A 16617-nucleotide genomic window follows, 5' to 3' on the forward strand; every position below is an offset into this window, starting at 1 on the left:
CCCCAACACACACACTCATGCACACACATGCATTTTATTTTTTCCAAACCATTTGGAAGAGTTGCTGCATATGTTGTCTTCAGTGTTGCTCCTGAGAATAACAATATTCCCTCATATAAGTACAGTGCAGTTATCAGATTCAGGAAACATTTATACAACCCTTTTTACAGTTTACATCCCATTTATATAATTGAATCTACAGTTTATACTCTATGTCAGTTATCCCAATAGTGTCACATATAGCATTTCTATCCCTCCAGTCCAGGGTATAGCATTGGATGTAATCGTCTCATTGGTGTCTTCTAATATAAGAAAAGTCCTCAGTCTCTTCTTGTCTGTTGTGATATTGATGTTTTTAAAGAATACTATGAGTATGAAGTCACTTAGTTGTGTTCGACTCTGCGACCCTGTGGACTGTAGCCTACCAGGCTCCTCCATCCATGGGATTTTCCAGGCAAGAATACTGGAGTGGGTTGCCATTCTCTTCTCCAGAGGATCTTCCCAACCTAGGGATTGAACCCAGGTCTCTTGCATTCCAGGCAAACACTTTACCGTCTAAGCCACCAGGGAAGCCCTTTTAAAGAATATGGTCTAAGTATTTTTGCAGAAAGGTTTTCGATTAGAGTTTGCCTACGCTTTTCTCAAGCTTAGGTGCAGGTTAGGCATCTCCTTTTGACTTTCCGAGGTCACGTGTTCCTCCTGCTGTCCCACGGGGGCACAGACTGCCTGGTCGTCCTGCACCAGCGGGGTGCATGTTGTGGGCCTGGTCGCATTGTGTAGCATCTCCACCGTGTGATTATTATTTTTTCTCTTGGAATTAACTAGCAATCTGTGGAGAGGCATTTTGTAACCAGGCAAATATTTCAGGTCTCATGAAACTTTTAATTCTAGATTTAGAATCTCTTGAAATATACAATGGTGTTTGCAAAATGATGATTTTTTTCCAACTTCACTCCTCCTTCTGCATTGATCAGTTGACATTCAGCTTACACTGTAAGAAAACACTCTTTTCTCCCTTGTTTATTAATTGATTTGTTTATTATCTATTTGACATGAGCATGAACTCATGGATTCCTACTTTGCGTGAATTATGAGCCTTTGGTGTCCTCAGTTCTTGTAATCCTCAAAGTGCCCCGGATTTTGACATTTGAGGATCAAATAAATGAGAGCAAAGCGTGATTCTTGTGTCTACTCCTATTATTATTATTTTGAGCACATCCTTACTTTCTGTCCTCACCAAATGTCCCAGTCTATTTGAACCTTCCCTACCTTTGAAGTTTCTCCCTCTCCATGCATAACTTAGAGTTCAGCAACAGATTTAAGGGGATCTTATATAGATTTGGGGTGCTTTTTTCCTGACATTTTTTTTAAAGCAGATACATGTATGTTTTATTTTCCTTTATGATTTACACCAGAAGTAGCATACTGTATATACTCATGTGACCTTAGTTTTTCTTTTTTTTTTTTTAACTTAGGGCTTCCCTGGTGGCTCAGAATCTGCCTGCAATGCAGGAGACCTAGGTTCAATCCCTGGGTCAGGAAGATCCCTGGAGGAGGGCATGCAAACCACTCCAGTTTTCTTGCCTGGAGAATTCCATGGACAGAAGAGCCTGGGAGGCTACAGTCCATTGGGTCACAAGGAGTTGGACACAACTGAGAGACTAAGACACTTTAAAACCAGTCTGGGACTCTCTGTGTCTACTTGCCTTGGCCATCCCACTCTGAACTTAGCTGCCCAGCGTCTGTGGTCCATACCCCATCTTCTGATGCCTGTCTTTTAGCTCCAGTCTCTACACTGCTTAGCTTTTGAGGTTTCCTGTGTAGATTCGGGTTCTCTGTACAGAGCAAACACTTCTATAGCACTTTTAGGCCATCTTGCACTTACTAACTCATTTCAATCTTCTAATAAGCTTCTGGGGCAAACACTCCTGTTGCCCTCATTTTACCCATGAAGAAACTGAGGCACAGAGAGCTTGGTACTTTGCCTACGATCCCACATTCTAAATATTGACAGAGCTGGCATCCAAACCCAGGCAGTTTTCCTCCAGAATTCATACTCTCAACCCTCTTTATACCTGCTCTCAGCCCCTTAGGCAGAGTGCTAAGCCCTGAGCTTTGAAGTGAAATGGACCTGCTTTTAAATTTTAGTTTTGTTATTTAGCAGTTATGTGACCTTGGAAAATTATCTTAGGCTCACTGAGCAAGCTTTTAGTTCCACATTCATAAATCAGGGAAGATAATAGCTTCTAACTTACAGTATTGTCGAGAGATTTAGCTTATATATTTTGCAGTGATTTATAGTGACGTATATATGTATTTAATTATACCATTAGGCAATGATCTATATCTATATCCATCATTAGTGAAATGCTTGGCAACAGTGTGCTCCTATTAAAATGTACCTATTATTATTTCAAAGTCACAGACTAGATCTAACTCTTAGTGGTTCTGTAATGACTACCCTCCACCTCTAAACACGCACGCCAACAGCTCTGTCATTGTCTGCTCGGTGAAGGCATTAATGAAGAGACGGATGAATGAGTTCATGAAGGCCATACAGTCAGACTGCAGGAGCTTTCTCAAGGCTGATATCCTCAGCCGTCCAGCCAGGGATCAGCAGACGGGTGAACCCCATCAGCTCTCAGAGCCCGAGCCTGTCTGGAGAGCGAGACCTCAGCTGTTGACAACGCACTCATTGTCTTTCACGGTAAAAGGACTCACCCAAGCTGCGTTTACTCTGTGGGGCTGGATGTCCTCCAGGCAGTGATCACACAGACATCTCGGCCAGTGTCTGGGGGTTTGTTTTCTTCCCATGGGACACAATCGCTGTGCACTCAGTCTGTTAGCTTCAGTGCTAGACGGTCTTCAAAGGCGCAAGGGAAATCCTAGCTCTGTTTTTCTTCCAAGGGCTTTCTGGGTCCCTGCCATGGACTTGAAGGCTGTTTCTCAAGTATTCCTGTTACCGCTTCTTGTTTTTCACGGCACGTGAAACCACTAGATCCTTCCCTGGTGGCTCAGTAGTAAAGAATCTGCCTGCGATGCAGGAGACCCAGGTTCAATCCCTGGGTCAGGAAGAGCCTCTGGAGAAGGGAATGGCAACCCACCCCAGTATTCTTGCCCGGAGAATCCCATGGACAAAGGAGCCTGGTGGGTTACAGTCCATAGCATCGCAAAGAGTTGGACACGACTGAGCGACTGACACTTTCACTTCAGGAGTTCACACAGCTGGGTTAGAACACTATTCTGCTGCCCTGGCTATGTGAATCTGGGTGAGTTACTCAAGTGCTCTGTGTTTCTGCCAGTTGTGGATCTGGAAGGCTCTGGGGAAGAATTCTTAGACACAGAGAGGGCTGTTCACCATGTCCCCAGCCTCCAGCAAGAGGGTGTCCACTTTCTGACAAGAGTCATCATTATCATCATTATTGCTCTTATCATTTAGAGTAACAAGCAGTGAACTTCCTTTGCGGTCCAGTGATTAAGAATCCGCCTTCCAATGCAGGGGGCGAGTGCTCCATCCCTGGCTGAGGAACTAAGATCCCAGATGCTGCAGGGAAGCGAAGCCCGAGCGCCACAGCTAGAGAAAGCCTGAGCCCTACAAGGAAGACCCGGTGCAACCAAAGTAAAATAAAAGCTAACGGACAGGCCCAACTCCCCCCTAAATACTTCAGAGCACTTTTACTAGGAACAAGGACTTTCTCTGTCAAAATAAGTAAACTTTTTTTTTTAACTTTTTATTTTGTAATTGGGGTATCAGTTCAGTTCAGTCGCTCAGTCGTGTCCGACTCTTTGCGACCTCATGAATCGCAGCACGCCAGGCCTCCCTGTCCATCACCAACTCCCGGAGTTCACTCAAACTCACGTCCATTGAGTCGGTGATGCCATCCAGCCATCTCATCCTCTGTTGTCCCCTTCTCCTCCTGCCCCCAATCCCTCCCAGCATCAGAGTCTTTTCCAATGAGTCAACTCCTTGCATGAGGTGGCCAAAGTACTGGAGTTTCAGCTTTAGCATCATTCCTTCCAAAGAACACCCAGATCTCCTTTAGAATGGACTGGTTGGATCTCCTTGCAGTCCAAGGGACTCTCAGGAATCTTCTCCAACACCACAGTTCAAAAGTGTCAATTCTTCGGCACTCAGCTTTCTTCACAGTCCAACTTTCACATCCGTACATGACCACTGGAGAAACCATAGCCTATACTGATGAACAATTTGTGATAGTTTCAGGTGAACAGGTAAGGGACTCAGCCCCACATGTACACGTATCCATTCTCCCCCAACCCATCCAGGCTGCCACATAACATTGAACACAGTTCCATTGTATACAGCACGTCCTTATTGTTTATTCATTTTATTTATTTTTTTTAAATTTTATTTTATTTTTAAACTTTACAATATTGTATTAGTTTTGCCAAATATCGAAATGAATCTGCCACAGGTATACCTGTTTATTCATTTTAAATATAGCAGTGTGTACATGTCCATCCCCAACTCCCTAACTATCCCTTCCCACTCACATTGCTACAATACTACAAATTATAGTCCTTGTTCAGATTTCATCAGTGCCCTGATAACGTCCATTATGACTAGTGCCCACCCCCCACTCTGCGAGGCATCAGTCCAGGATTATGTGTGGCCCTTAGCTGTCACTTTTTTCACCTTCTTTAACCTGGAGATCACACAGAGCCAGTCACCAGTCCCCTCGCTTGTTTCCCCACAGCCCTGCTTCCCTGCTCTCAGTCACAGAGAAAGAACTCAGCGGACTCAGCCGTCCTGTGCAAAACCTTCTTTGGTAGTGCAGTGGGGCTGCTATTAATGCCAGTGCTGGATTAACGCCAGTGCCCACGAGGTGTCTGAATGGTCAGGGCAGGCTAGGGCATCAGACACCAGAGCTAAGAAAAGTGAATTGTGGATTGGCCATACCCATTTGAGAATAAACCTATGTCTTAGCAGCTCATTTCTTCTGACTTGGCAAAAGGTATACACTGCCACTGGAAGCAGCAGCCATGCCAAAGTCAAGTTTTAAAAATCTTTCTCTCTCCTACAACTGCTTCCCCTCCCACTTCCCTCCCTTCCTTTTGGGAAAAAAAAAATGATCTGAGCTCGAAACTCATCTTATAATATTTTAATTGAACAGTAAAACCCAGTGACTCTCTGAAAATGAGAAGCCCATAGTTAGGCTGGCCCCACCAGTCAGGGCCTGTTTTCAACAGTTGCAGAACCCAGGCTGTCTCATTTTGGGTAGCTGGCATCAAGCATATTAAAATGCATATGCAAATCACATAAGCTTTAAAAAATGTATTCAAATATTTCTTCCATCCTCCAGCTTCTCTTCTTGCTTAAAGAATTGAGGTAATATTGCTTTCTAACATTATATAAGTTTCTTGTGTATATTATAACACTACTGCATGCTCACCACCAAAAGTTTATTTTCCACCTGTCAGCATACACTTGATCCTCTTTAATCATTTCCCTACGCCCACCCCGCTGCCCCCAACCTGATAACCACTAACCTGTTCTCTGTATCTTTGTTTTTTGTTTGGTTTGGTCATTTATTTATTTTTATATTCCACATATGAGTGAAATCACGGGATGTCTGTCTTCTCCACCTGACTTATTTCACTTAGCATAATACCCTCCATCCATGCTGTTGCAAACGGCAAGATTTCATCTGTTTTGTGACTAACAGTCCCTTGTATGTGTGTGTACCACTACACTACATCTTCTTTATCCACTCATCTGTTGATAAGCACTGAGAGTGTTTCCATATCTTGGCTATTGTACATAATGTTATGATGAACATAAGGGTGCATATATCTTTTTGAAGTAGTGTTTTTGTGTTCTTTGGATAAATACCCAGAAGTGGGTATTAAGCTGGGTCATATGGTAGTTCTACTTGGTTTTTTGAGGAATCTTCATACTATTTTCCATAGTGGCTACACCAATTTACAATCTTACCAACACTGCACAAGGATTCCCTTTCCTCCACATCTTCTCCAATATTCATCTGTTTTATTGTTAATGGTATTTTAATGGGCATGAGATGATAGTGGTTTTCATTTGCATTTCCTTCGTAATTAGTGGTACTGAACAGCTTTTCATGTGCTTTTTGGCCATCTATATGTCTTCTTTGGGGAAAAAAACACATCTATTTAGATCCTCTGGACGTTTTTAAATCTTGTTTGTTTTCTTATCATAATTTAGTTGTCTGAGTCCTTTATATATTTTGGATATTAATCTTTTATGAAATACATGGCTTGCAAGTAACTTCTTTTATTCAGTAGGTTGTCTTTTCACTTCGTTGATGTTTTCCTTTGCAGTAGAGGCTTTTCAGTTTGATGTGGTCCTACTTGTTTATTTTTGCTTTTGTTTCCCTTGCTGGAGGACACACCCAGAAAGATAATGCCAAGGTCAATGTCTTCGTATGAATTATCCCCTTTATCATTATACAGTGTCCACCTTTGTCTCTGGTCACTTTTTGTGGCTTGAGTTCTCTTTGTCTCATGTGAGTGTGGCTACACGCTTTCTTTTGGCTCCCATTTGCTTGAAGTATCATCTTCCATCCCTTCACTTTGAGTCTATTTATCTTTAGAGCTGAGGTGAGTCTCCTGGAGGCTGCCTGTAGTTGGGTCTTGTATTTTAATCTATTCAGCCACTCTGTCTTTTGATTAATGAATTCAGCCCATTTATATTTAGGGCTGCTGCTGCTGCTAAGGCACTTCAGTCGTGTCCGACTCTGTGCGACCCCATAGACAGCAGCCCACCAGGCTTACCCGTCCCTGGGATTCTCCAGGCAAGAACACTGGGGTGGGTTGCCACTTCCTTCTCCAATGCATGAAAGTGAAAAGTGAAAGTGAAGTCACTCAGTTGTGTCTGACTATTAGCAAGCCCATGGACTGCAGCCTACCAGGCTCCTCCGTCCATGGATTTTCCAGGCAAGAGTACTGGAGTGGGGTGCCATTGCCTTCTCTGTATATATAAGGCAGTTATTGATAAATGAGAACTGAGTATGGCCATTTTATCTTTTGCTTTTTGGTTGCTCCATATCGTCATTGTTTCTTTTTCCTGAGTTTCTGTTTGCCATTTTTGTTTGGTATTTTCTGTGATGTTTTTCTCAATTTCCCCATTTTTATGTTTCAGGTCTCTGCTCTGCCTTTATCTTTTGTGGTTACTGTGAGGTCTGCATAAAATGTCTCATGGATAAAATAGCCCTTTTCTGCTGGGAGAACCTTATCTTCATTTGTCTATAGGGGTTCTGTCCTTTTCTTCCTTTTTATGCTTTTATTGTCTCACATTATCCCTTTTAATGTTCTGTTGTGAGTTTGTTAGCAAATCGAAGTAGCTATAGCTTTTTTTTTTTTAACTGCCTTTCCCCTTTCAACCTTTAAGCTATAATTACGTGCTTAACAACTTATTCTGATATAGAGTTGCAATTTTCTGATTCTATCTGCCACCTTACTCAAAGTTTTGTGTACCTTTGCCTTTTTGTTTCAACTGAAAGAGCTCCTTTCAACATCTCTTATAAGGCAGGTGTAGTGGTGATGAATGCTCTCAACTTTTGTTTGTTTGGAAAGAGCTTTTATTTCTCCTTCATATATGAATAATAACTTTGCTGGATAGAGCATTCTTGGCTGACACTGTTTATCTCTCAATATTTTGAGTATATCATTCTGCTCTCTCCTGGCCTGTAGAGTTGCTGCTGAAAAATCTGCTGATAGCCTAATGGGGATTCTGTATACATTGCCATGTTTTTTTTCCCTTTGGCAGCCTTTAACATTTTTCTTTGTCGACTTTTAGACAGTTTTAATATAATACATCTTGCATGAGTGTGTGCTGCTGCTGCTGCTAAGTCACTTCAGTCATGTCTGACTCTGTGTGACCCCATAGATGGTAGCCCACCAGGCTCCCCGTCCCTGGGATTCTCTAGGCAAGAACACTGGAGTAGGTTGCCATTTACTTCTCCAACGCATGAAAGTGAAAAGTGAGAGTGAAGTCGCTCAGTTGTGTCTGACTCTTAGCGACCCCATGGACTGCAGCCTACCAGGCTCCTCCATCCATGGGATCTTCCAGGCGAGAGTACTGGAGTGGGGTGCCATTGCCTTCTCTGGTGTGTGCATGCTAAGTCGCTTCAATTGTGTCTGATTCTTTGCTACTCTATGGAATATAGACCCTCCAGGCTCCTCTGTCCATGGAATTCTCCAGGCAAGGATACTGGAGTAGGTAGTCATGCCCTCCTTCAGAGGATCTTCCCAACTTAGGGATCAACCCTGCATCTCTTATGTCTCCTTCATTGGCAGGTGAGTTCTTTATCACTAGTGCCACCTAGGAAGCTTGCAATACATCTTACACTGAGATAATTCGGTGTTCTCTTTATTTCTTGGACTTGTATAAATGGTTCCTACCCTGAGTTTGGGAATTTTTCAGCCATTATTATTATTATTATTTTGACCATGTCATGCAGCTTGTGGGATCTCAGTTCTGCAACCAGAGATTGAATCTGGGTCACAGCAGTGAAAGGGCCAAATAGTAATCACTAGAACACCAAGGAAGTCCCTATTATTTCTTCAGATAAACTCTCTGCTCCCTTCTCCCTCTCTCCTTCCGTTGGAGTATCTTTTCCTTATGTTGTCCTTCCTAATGGAGTCAGATAGTTTGCTTAGAATTTCTTCTATTTTTTTCTTTAGATCTTTGTTCTCTCCACTCTTCTACCTGAAACATATCTAGATCTCTATCGCTGAGCTTGCTAATTCTTTCTTCCACGTGGTTTTCTCTATTTGCAATGCTTTCTAGTGCATTCTTTATCTAATTTGTTGAACGCTTCAGCTCCAGAATTTGTTTGATTCTTTTTGAATTTCCATCGCTTTCATAAAGTATTCCTTTTGTTTAATCATTTTATTCCTTAGTTCACTGAACTCCTTTTCTGAGTTTCCTTGTAGCTGGTTGAGTTTCTTCATGACAGCTGTTTGAATTCTTTATTACTTGAACTATTCCATGGCATTATTTTTTTAAATCAATGTATTTTTAACTGGAGGGCAATTGCTTTACAATACTGTGTTGGTGTCTGTTCATGACTTTAAGTTTGGTTTCCAGAGAATTGTCATTTTCCTCTTGTGATATCACATTACTGGCTTTTCATGGTGATGCACACTTGAAGTAAAGAACACCTTCTTTCTTTAGGTAAAACTTTTTTTCACTTGGTTCTAAGAACTCAACAGTTAGCAATGAGCTAACTGTTTTGTTTTTCAGTGGTGCTGTAGCACACGTTTTGGGTTTCTTTTACAGGAGTTGCCTCCGGCTATATTTGAAAATGGGCACTTTTTACCCTCCACCGCGCCTGTCGGAGCCATCGCTGACTTTGGAGTTTTAAACTCGTTGTCACTGCTTGTTGTCTATGAAGCTGCTGCTGCTACTGCCAACCCCGACCCGGGTACCCGGATGATGGGCGCCGCCATCATGGCCGAGGTCACGTGGTCCCTGCGCGCCCTGTCGCTGGGGGCGGGGTGGGGGCGGAGGCAGGTGCTGCTGACACGCTGGGGTGGTCATGGCCCCTGTTCAGAACCCTGGGGGCAGCGGGAGCCGGAGTTGTCTGTGCCTACCTGCTGCTTCAGGTAAATTTTTTGAAAACCTTTTTATAATTATGTTTTTGAAATGACTTGGTTACATTACTCCTTTAATTTAGGGTTGTTTGTAATACCTGGGAAGCTTCTGTGCTTTCTCTGGAAAGATTGTGATGTGAAAAATTCTAACTTGAAATTGTTTTTAAATGTAGTGAAAACTTGCGCAAATAATAATGACAAAAGTGAATAAGGTTGGTTTAACAAAGTCAATATATTACATCTTATGATATTTACATTTTTATTCTTTTTGGCTTTGCAAACTCCCTGCTGTATTTTAGAATCGTTGCATTTTTGTTGTTTCACTGGATTCAGATGGCTTTACAGTTTCCTAAAAGATTTGGGCGCCTCAGGCACTGCTATACCTGTAGGCCTTAGGAATCAGTCAGTGCAAGTCCCTGGCTTGGAATAAAGCTAACCTGTACCATTATAACACTCATCAGCCATCATGAGACTGCGTGGGAAGTCTGTCTCCACGTGTCCATGAGAGACCTGGAGCAGGGCACCTGCCTGTCCTGATCAACAATGTGTCTCCAGCACCCAGAACGGGGTCAGCACCACATCCACCCACCCACCCGTCTCTCCTCCGTTCATCCATCCATCCAACGAAGTGTTTGTTGAGCACCTGCTGTGAGTAATGACTAATGATGACACTGCATTTTGGAAGTCTGATGGGGGGCCTGGTAGTTTTCACCATGAAATGTTTATATAGCATCTGAATATGTGACTGTCTTTTAATATACACATTTTCCCTTATAAGTCACACAGTTCATTCATTTACATTTTTTAAAGTTTTATGAAAGATTGGGATTGACATCCACACATGACTATATATAAACTAGATAAGTAATAAGGACCCACTGTCTAGCATGGGAAATTCTATTCAATACTCTGTAATGACCTATACGGAAAAGAATCTAAAGAAGAGTGGAGATATGTATAACTTATTCACTTTGCTAGACACTGGAAACTAACACATCATTGTAAAACAATTGTACGCTGACAAGTATTAATTTAATTTTTAAGAGTTTTATGAAAGAAAACCAAAGTCTTGAATAAGATCTGTCCCAGCCCGAATGTGGACCTTGTTGATATAGGGTGGTGGCTGAAGGTCAGAGTTAAGCAGTGAGAAAGTGGGGTTCAATTCCCAACTTGACCACCGAGCTTAGCAGGCTGGAGCAAATGATTTAACTTCTTTAGTCGGCATTTTTTTCACCTGTAAAATGTGTATAATAGCAACTGCTTTATTGGCCTCCTGGGGCCTCTTGGGGGTTCATGAGATCATGAATATGTGTTTCATGAACTGTGAAGAGCAATACAGAGTTGTAAGAAAATATGATTATGAAGGTGATGATCAGGGCCATTGTGGGAAGGGAGCAAAAGAGGTGTTAAATTGCAAACTATTCTATAAAATCCAGATACCATGTTAAGGAAAATAATGAACAGACACAAAGAAAGGGAAGGCTGGAAGAAACATTTCAGGGAATAAAGAAACATAAAGACATAACCCTTTCCCTCATTTCGATAAACAAAGAATAACCCGTACGTGGAAGCACGCAATCAGTGCATCGTTTATGATTTAACAGCCTTCCCGTAATCTCCTAAAGCAAATGTTTAGATTCGATGAGGCTGTGGAGCTGTGACTCCCGAGAAGAATTTGGGCTACAGTCCACGGAGACCAAAGAAGCTCACACTTTCTCCTGTTTTGGAAACTCAGTGATGCCGATCTGTCTGCAGAGTTGTTCTATTCATGTAGACATTTAGCTGGAATCTTGCCCCGTTTGCTTGTGCCTTCAGAGTGAAGTAATGGCTTTCTACTACTGTGCCCGGCAGACACTCCTCTCTGGATTTACTGGATTAGGGGTGCTCTGATCACACACAGGGTCAAGGAGTTGCATGCAGTCAGCTCTGGCCACCCAAGTCTCTGCCAGTTAATCGCTCACACTGAGCAATCACTGGCTCAGTGCAAGAGCTGGGAGGGGCCATGTGGTAGGGAAGGTGAGATTAAATCACGATGAAGTACATGGTATCACTTAAACATGGAATCTAAAAAATGATACAAATTGACTTATTTACAAAAGAGACTCACAGACCTAGAAAACAAACTTACAGTTACCAAAGGGGAAAGAGAGGTGTGGGAGGGATAAATTAGGAGTTGGAATTAACATGTACATATTACTGTGTATACGACGATAACCGAGAAGGACTTACTGTAGAGCCAAACTGTATCCAATATTTTGTAATACTCCGGTGGCTCAGCAGTGAAGAATCTGCCTGCAGTGTAGGAGACATGGGTAGACATGGGTTTGATTTGTGAATCAGGAAGATCCCCAGGAGAAGGAAATGGCAACCCACTCCAGGATTCTTGCCGGGAGAATACCATGGACAGAGGAGCCTGGTGGGCTACAGTCCATGGGGTCGCAAAGAGCTAGACGTCATTGAATGTGCACCCACACTCTATGACCCCCACCCCTGGCCCCTGTTCTCAATTCCCCCTCTTTTCTCCAGGACAGGACCCTCTTTAGCTTCAACCTCCCTTCCCCAAAGCCTCCTGCTCTAAATTCTCAGTGTAACCTTTGTCAGTGAACTTTGCTCCATTAAAATGAATCAGAGTATGATTTTTTTTTCATCAAGATGCTTAAAAAACATTTTATTTTAAAAATGTGTTGGTAGTCTTACTTATTGAATCAAGCCAGTTATTGGCCTTCTGCTTCTTAAAGAAGGTTGTTTGAAGTCACAATGTGTGCGTGCTAAGTTTCCTTGTTATGAACTAATTGGACAGGACCCAGCGTTCTGCCGAGGGTCAGGTCCACGACGCTGGCCAGGCCTCACCCTGCTCATGCTATTTGGATGGTGCTCACGTGGCTGGGGCTGAGAGGCACAGCCCCTGCTGTCCAGAAGGCCGAGAAGTCTGGGACTGACTGAGAGCTCTAGGGTGGTGACTGCTGTATGTGGGTGAAAGGATGGAGCTCCTGCCCAGCAGCGTTCATTGGCATTTTCAAGACTGAGCACTGCCGGTATGTCATTGTCATGTCCTTAGGCTAGCTGGCACCACGCCAGTGGGATGTTGACGACAGGAAGAGAGTGGACAAGTGAAAACATGGTACCATGGTACAAAGAGGAAAAGCAAGAGTACAGATTTGAAGGAAGGATTTCACCATCCGCATCAATAGCGTGTCTTGATCACCACTGAGTGTCTGGGCCACTTTGCACGTTGTGCACTTTTCACTTCAAGATACTGTCTTTGGAGGTCCCCTGGGCAAATTCAAAAACGTGTGGAAGGGACAAAATAAAAAACACCCAAAGCAACCTATTCAGTTCAGTCGCTCAGTCAGGTCTGACTCTTTGCAAGCCCATGGACTGCAGCATGCCAGGCTTCCCTGTCCATCCCCAAATCCCAGAGTTTACTCAAACTCATGTCCATCGAGTTGGTGATGCCATCCAACCATATCATCCTCTGTCATCCCCTTCTGCTTTAAATCTTTCCCATCATCAGGGTATTTTCCAGTGGAGCTTCAGCTTCAGCATCAGTCCTTCCAATGAATATTCAGAACTGATTTCCTTTATGATTGACTGGTTGGATCTCCTTACAGTCCAAGGGACTCTCAAGAGTCTTCTCCAACATCACAGTTCAAAAGCATCAATTCTTTGGTGCTCAGTTTCCTTCATGGTCCAAATTATACATGCAGAGTACATCATGAGAAATGCTGGGCTGGAGGAAGCACAAGCTGGAATCAAGATTTCTGGGAGAAATATCAATAACCTCTGATATGCAGATGACATTACCGTCATGGCAGAAAGTGAAGAAGAACTAAAGAGCCTCTTGATGAAAATGAAAGAGGAGAGTGAAAAAGTTGGCTTAAAGCTCAGCATTCAGAAAACTTAAGATCATGGCATCTGGTCCCATCACTTCATGCGAAGTAGATGGGGAAACAGTGGAAACAGTGGCTGACTTTATTTTTCTGGGCTCCAAAATCACTGAAGATGGTGATTGCAGCCATGAAATTAAAAGACGCTTACTCCTTTAAAAGACATTTACTCCTTGGAAAGAAAGTTATGACCAACCTAGACAGCATATTAAAAAGCAGAGACATTACTTTGCCAGCAAAGGTCCATCTAGTCAAGGCTATGGTTTTTTCCAGTGGTCATGTATGGATGTGAGAGTTAGGCTATGAAGAAAGCTGAGCGCTGAAGAAGTGATGCTTTTGAACTGTGGTGTTGGAGAAGACTCTTGAGAGTCCCTTGGACTGCAAGGAGATCCAACCAGTCCATCCTAAAGGAGATTAGTCCTGGGTGTTCATTGGAAGGACTGATGTTGAAGCTGAAACTCCAATACTTTGGCCACCTGATGCGAAGAGCTGACTCATTTGAAAATACCCTGATGTTGGGAAAGATTGAAGGCAGGAGGAGAAGGGGACCACAGAGGATGAGATGGCTAGATGGCATCACCGACTCAATGGACATGGGTTTGGGTGGACTCCGGGAGTTGGTGATGGACAGGCAGGCCTGGAGTGCTGCAGTTCATGGAGTGGCAAAGAATCAGACAAGACTGAGTGACTGAATTGAACTGAACTGAACTGAGAAATAGTCATAAGTTGAATAAACCACTAGGGGGCGATCCAAGAATGAGCAAACGTTAGCTCTGTTGGCCAAGGAAGATTCTCTTGCAGATATATATATATATATATATATATATATATATATATATATATATTTTTTTTTTTTTTAGTAAATTTTTCAAAGCTTGAAGAAATACAAGATAGTTTAGTATGAATCTGCAAACCAAGGTGGTATTTCAAACTGTCATTTATTTGGAGAGGTTTTTGTTTGACTTGGAGAGGAGATATCTTCCTAAATGTTCAGAAACATTTATTAACTATGAGTTATTACAAACAATACAATCAGAATTACAGTGTATCTTTCTTCTTTTAAACTTTTTATTTTGTATTGGGGTATAGCTGATTAACAGTGCTGTGGTGGTTTCAGGTGAACAGTGAAGGGACTCAGCCATACACATACATGTATCCATTCTCCCCCTACGTCCCTGCCCATCCAGGCGGCCACTTTACATTGAGCAGTGTTTCAGGTGCTATCCAGTAGATCCTTGTGGGTAGAGTCACAGTGCATCTTAACTTGAATCCCTTCTCCAAGGCATTTCAGAAACTTCTGAATGTTGGCCATTTTAAATAGATTTTAATGAATGATATACACATAACTTGACAAGCATGTAAAAGAAATCTGAAGTACTTCATCAGCATATAAATGAATAGAATCATGCATGATTTGTATCACACTTGTCCTGATGTCACAGGTTCTTACGTATGTAACACAACTTTACAGATATGTGCACTTAATTTTTTTCAAGTGCTTCTTCTTTCCAGATAACTTGGTAAATGCTAACCGGTTGCTCAAAGGGATTAAATCGACGCTTCATCAAGATCAAGCATCTTTTGCTCTGTGCTGCCCTCCCTGAAGCCCACCCAACCCCACCCCAACCAGGAGCCACGCTGAGCTGTGAGAGTCCCAGCAGTTCCCAAGCACCTGGCTGTTAGTAAAACAAGAGTGTGGGCTCCGGTGGCGGACTGCTAGAATATGAATCCCAGCTTTAACTGTGTGTTTTTGTCAAGTTAACTTCGATGGGCCTCGATTCTTCCATGTCTGAAATGGAGATAAAATCAAAGCCTCCTTTCATAAGTTTGTAGAGACAAGTAAATGAATTAATCTACAGGGAGCACTTAAAAAATGTGCGCACATGGCAGGTATTCAATAAATTTATGCATGAATGGCCTGATCCTTGCCTCAATCCAATGTAAATTCTTTATAAGGACAAATTCATGAGGAAATTACAAGATCCTGGTCCGGGTTTTCATTTGCTATAAAAAGTTAACAAGCCAGTGGTAAACAGGAGAGTTGAATGGTGAATACCCTTTACAACTGAAACTCTGATTAATGTTTGGGTGTACCAGATTAGCCCCTTTGTCTCATCTCTATAATACGGTGATAATCAGTGGGCCAGAGACATAGAGCACTCTAATAAAAGTAAAGGGTTTGGCTCAAAAATGCTGGCCAGCCACTTAGAAAAGTTCCATCTGCGATCACAGAATTTCTTACTTTGTTTTTCATCTTTTCAATTGTAACCATCTAAAGAACTTAATCAGAGAAGGCAATGGCACCCCACTCCAGTATTCTTGCCTGGAAAATCCCATGGATGGAGGAGCCTGGTAGGCTGCAGTCCATGGGGTCGCAAAGAGTTGGACATGACTGATCGACTTCATTTTCATGCATTGGGGAAGGAAATGGCAACCCACTCCAGTGTTCTTGCCTGGAGAATCCCAGGGACGGGGGAGCCTGGTGGGCTGCCGTCTCTGGGGTCGCACGGAGTCAGACACGACTGAAGTGACTTGGCAGCAGCAGCACAGAGCTTAACATTTGCCAAATCACCAACTTGACTCTCTAGCCAGATTTATAACATTTCAAAAGAAAAGGTTTTAAAACGGCGTAGAAAACAAACACTATGTCAAGGGGCTATGGAGCTCCAGAGTCAAGAAAAACTGAATTCAACACACTATAGATTAAATAAATATCCAGGGAAACAGAAGCTCAAGTCAAAAATTTGATTAAAAAATCAAATCAGAAGACCCCCTCTTACTCTAAAGAACTGTCTTTTCAACAAAAATGAGCCATCTGAAAAATTACAGGCGGAAAAGAAATCTGATCACAATGTTAATGCCTGGATGTATGGACTCGAGTGTAATCATTATAATGTTTTATCCTTTCACACAGTGGGTGAAAGCATAAATAATTGCATTTTCAAGTCAAATTATTTTCTATGAGTGAACCTCCATAACATTTTACAATTTTGACTCCTCAGATGAATGCAAATGAAGAGAACATGGGACATTAAACACCTTGAAGAACTTAATGAGGCATAAAGGAGCAGATGGAAAATAAAGCAGGGAGCATTGAACGGATGATTCCTGACACATTTTTCCCTATGAGGACAGAAAA

General features: G+C 42.4%; 1 non-coding gene across 1 annotated transcript; it reads right to left on the reverse strand.

Moving 5' to 3' along the window:
* Nucleotides 1-498: 498 nt before the first annotated feature.
* TRNAS-GGA (transfer RNA serine (anticodon GGA)) lies at nt 499-570 on the reverse strand. The gene has a single exon. It is a non-coding gene; the product is annotated as a tRNA-Ser (tRNA).
* Between the last annotated feature and the right edge of the window lie 16047 nt (nt 571-16617).

This window comes from Bos mutus, chromosome 29, assembly GCF_027580195.1.
Source record: "Bos mutus isolate GX-2022 chromosome 29, NWIPB_WYAK_1.1, whole genome shotgun sequence".
Taxonomy (NCBI): Eukaryota; Metazoa; Chordata; class Mammalia; order Artiodactyla; family Bovidae; genus Bos; species Bos mutus.